The 4,275-nt window shown below is 42.2% G+C and overlaps 1 pseudogene; it reads right to left on the bottom strand.

Moving 5' to 3' along the window:
- Positions 1-449: 449 nt before the first annotated feature.
- On the bottom strand, positions 450-950 carry LOC102849812 (annotated as a pseudogene).
- Between the last annotated feature and the right edge of the window lie 3,325 nt (positions 951-4,275).

A 4,275-nucleotide genomic window follows, 5' to 3' on the forward strand; every position in this document is an offset into this window, starting at 1 on the left:
GGGGACAAGGGGATGGGAACCAGCCAGCTTGGGGAGGGGTCACGTCCACAACATTCCATTTATACACAGAACTAAACAGACAAGCACAGAGTCACTACTGCGGTTAGAAATTGGCAGCCTGGAAATTGAAAGGAATAGGTAGGGAGTGGAGGTGTTGTTAAAAAAATAAAGGTACCCCTTAAACTGGGGTGCCTGGGGGAACTTGGTCTGTTTTAACCCAATAGGAATCAGAAGAACAAAAGCAATTTGGGATGGCCAGAACCATCAGGGGCGGAGGGAGGAGGAAGGTCCAGGGGGTGGGGGGACTGTTTGGCAACTGGGGTGAAGGGATTGTCCTCCCCCTGCTGGGATCCCCCCAGCCTCTCCGGTCTGGCAGGAAGTGGGCAACCTGCAGCCCCAACGGGCAGGTCTGAGTCTGCCAGATGCTCCAGGCAGGGGGCTGAAGGGGCTCACAAGGGCTTGCCCTCCAGGGAGGTAACAGCACTGCCCCCCAGTTTCTCTGCCAGGGTGCAGCGGGCCTTGACCTCCTCATAGAAGTTTGCTTGTAATTCATGCTTGATCCCTGTCAGCTTCTTCTTGAAGGCATTCTTGGAGCTAGCACAAATAATTTTGCTCTTAAGGAGTGCACACTCAGGGGCCCAAAAGATAAACACCAGGTCCTCTTTCTTGCTCTCCTTGGTCTCCTAGGTTGCATCATACAGGGCGTAGCGGCAGTTTTTGTCCCGCAGCATCCTGACAAAGGTGACATAGGGGTCGTCCACAGTCTGGCCAACATCCCCAACCAGAATCTCCTTGCCCTCCTCCAGGATGATGTTCTTCTTGTCCTCACTCAGGCAGAAGAGCACCGCCTTCTTGTGCTTCTTCACCTCCTCTGGTGTCGATGATTTGCGCACCTTCATGCCATTGAACACCTTGATGACACCATCAGAGACAGCCACACTGGAGGCCATGTTTCCGGAAGCAAAAGGGATATGGCAAAAGAAGCAAGAGAAGACAAGAGCCGCCACAGCTGCTGCCTGGATCCGACTGACTCAGCATTTCTTAAGCTGAAGGAACTGAAGAACAAATTCAAACCTCGAGTTGCAATACTTAAGGATGCTTTGGACAGAATATTAAATGATTCAGGAATCATTAAAAGAAGATAGAAAAAAAGAAAAGAAGATAGAGTATACAGTCACTGTAACAAAAGAAATTGGTGGACACAGAAGAATTTCATGAAACAATGTATGAGCAAAAGCCTGTGGTGATGAAGGAGGAAGTTCAAGCTGCTCTGAAAGAATTGGCTAAGAATAAGGCCCCAGGAATTGATGGCATACCAATTGACATATTTCAACAAACAGATGCTGCTCTGGATGTGCTCATCAAGTTGTGCCAAGAAATTTGAAGGACAACCACCTGGCCTACTGACTGGAAGAGATCTATATTTGTTCCAATTCGAAAGAAAGGTGATCCAACAGAGTGTGGAAATTATCAAACAATATCATTGATATCACGTGGCAAGCAAGATTCTTCTGAAGATTATCCAAAAACGACTGGAACAACACAACAACAGAGAACTGCCTGAAGTGCAGGTTGGATTTAGAAGAGGCCATAACAGTAGGAATAATACAGCTACTGTCAGATGGATCTTGGCTAAAAGCAGAGAGTGCCCAGAGGAATGTCTATCTATGTTTCATTGAGTATGCAAAGGCATTTGACTGTGTGTATCAGAACAAACTGTGGCTGACTCTGAGAAGAATGGGAATCTCAGAACATTTGATTGTACTTATGAAAAATATATATCTGGACCAAGAAGCAGTCGTCAGAACAGAGCAAGGAAACACTGCAGAGTTCAAAATTTAGAAGGGTGTATGTCAGGGATGTGTCCTGTCCCCATATCTTTTCAATCTATATTCAGAACAGATTATCTGGGAGGCTAAGTTCTATGAGAAGAGGTGTGGCATCAAGATTGGTGGTAGGATGATCAACAATGTGCATTATGCAGATGACACAACCCTGCTTGCTCAAACTGAGGAGTACCTGAAGCACATGTTGCAGAAGGTCAACGACTGCAACTTTTAATATAGATTGAAGCTCAACATCAAGAAAACAAAGATTCTCATCACTGGGCCAATTGGCAGCATCATGATGGATGATGAAGAGAGAGAGATTGTTGACAGCTTCAGTTTGCTTAGCTCTACAGTCAACACTCTTGGTACCAGTAGCCAGGAAATTAAAAGATGAATTGCATTGGGAAAGTCCGCTGTCAGGGACCTCTCCAAGGTACTGAAGAGCAAGAATGTCATTCTGGAGACTAAGGTGCACCTGATCCAGGCCATGGTCTTTGCAATTACTTGCTATGGATCAAAAAGCTGGACAATGACTAGGTATAATAGAAGGAGAGTTGATGCCTTTGAGCTTTGGTGCTTGAGAAGAATACTGAATAAACCACGGACTACTAAGAGAACAAAAAAATTCGTCCTAGAGAGGGTGAAGCCAAGCTGCTCCTTGGAGGCAAGGATTTTGAAGCTTTGTCTGACATACTTTGGATGTGTTGCAAGGAGGTCCTTGGAGAGGGATGTCACGCTTGGGAGGGTGGACGGATGGCACAGGGGAGGAAGACCCTTGATGAGATGGATCGATTCAGTCACTGGGGTAATAGGGATGGACATGTTGGAGACAAAAAGGTTGGGTAAGGGATAGAGCAGGGTTTAGGGCTGTTCTACATAGGGTTGCTATGAGTCACAAGTGGCTTGATGGCACATCACAACAACAACCTGGATGACGTATCACTCTGGTGGCTTCGTGGTAAGGAATTACACTGCCAAGGCAAATGTTCACTTTTGGAATCCATCAGCTGCTCCATGGGAGAAAGATGGGCAATCTCCTTCCACATGATGAACTTGCCCCTGAAAATCTGCCAGAGTGTCAGCTATGGGTGGTCATTTCCAACTCAATGACACACAAAGACAGCAGCAACAATAGTCATTAATTTTATATTTAAGTGTCACCACAATGGCTGAAAAATAACATACACAGAAAGACCAGAATATAATCTGCTTGTGGTGTCAGCAACTCAGTAATTACTATAACTGTGCCTCAGGATCAATAAGTATTTTTTTAATCACATTTATACATCTTAAAAAAATGACTGAATTGGTTGTGCCTGGATTATATCAAGGAGGAAGTAATAGAGGACGGCTGTTTACTAAAATAAGTTTCACATATAATTGTAAAACAATCACTCATTAACCTCATGCTAATTTTCAGAAAAACTTTTTGCAGCCTTTGCTTCCCTTTTTGTAGTTTTGCATTTTCCTAACAGCTGGGATGTATAAGTTTAAATTTGGTGTAGGCTGGTCTGTTCCCCCAATCTATTTCCTTCCTTGCAAAACTGCTGTGGAGTCTTTTAAATTTGAATGATCACGGTAATTCAGAGGAAGCTCTGCTGCTTTCCAACCAGCCTGAGCTCTTAATAGCTTATTCACATGTGATGACACATGAAGCAGGCTTTATTTTGTATTTTAGGAAATTGACTGAGTACATTGTGCCTTTCTTTTCTGAAGGTTGAAAAGTGTAAGCTAGAAATGCCCCCAAGCATAAAAAGAGATGAAGATAAAGCACCATTGGTTGGACCCCCTACAGCTTTTCATAATATTCATTCCTAATCTTTCAGAGAGGAAAGAAAATCCTCATCTTTGTTTCCTGTGAAATATATATGAAGAAAGTCTTGCCTTGATTATTGTCCTTTTTTATCCATAGTCTCAGCCCATTCAGACATTAATTAGGTGGAACTTTCCATAGAAATCAATAAAATAGGTCTCCATTTTTAAAACGCTTCATGCTGTTTTCAGAATTTGTTTTTTCCAGAGTGCCGCCAAGGGATTCTTATAATCTTAAACTACATCTTGGGTCTCTGTACTGTATAAAATTCTAATTTTTCTCTGTCATCACCTCAATGGAAAGTATAAGTAAAAGTGATTAAAACAACCTAAGGACACATCTGTAAAAATTTGAATAAGATTAATAAAAATTTAAAAATTGATTTATCTGAATTTTAGTCCTCTGAGATAGTAAAGAGTTGAGTGGCTAACTTAGAAGTATTTCTAACATTACCTATACTTAACTCTTCATTTACTAATCCAATATCCTTTCTTTAAGCAGAGTTGTTAATATGGGCAAGGTAGAGTATGAATTGATTTGATTTTTACTGGGAATATCAAAAAGTAAAAAGGAAAGAAAGAAAGAAAGAAAGAAAGAAAGAAAGAAAGAAAGAAAGAAAGAAAGAAAGAAAGA

Source organism: Elephantulus edwardii, unplaced genomic scaffold (genome assembly GCF_000299155.1).
Source record: "Elephantulus edwardii isolate Elephantulus edwardi_28Jun2011 unplaced genomic scaffold, EleEdw1.0 scaffold00016, whole genome shotgun sequence".
NCBI lineage: Eukaryota > Metazoa > Chordata > Mammalia > Macroscelidea > Macroscelididae > Elephantulus > Elephantulus edwardii.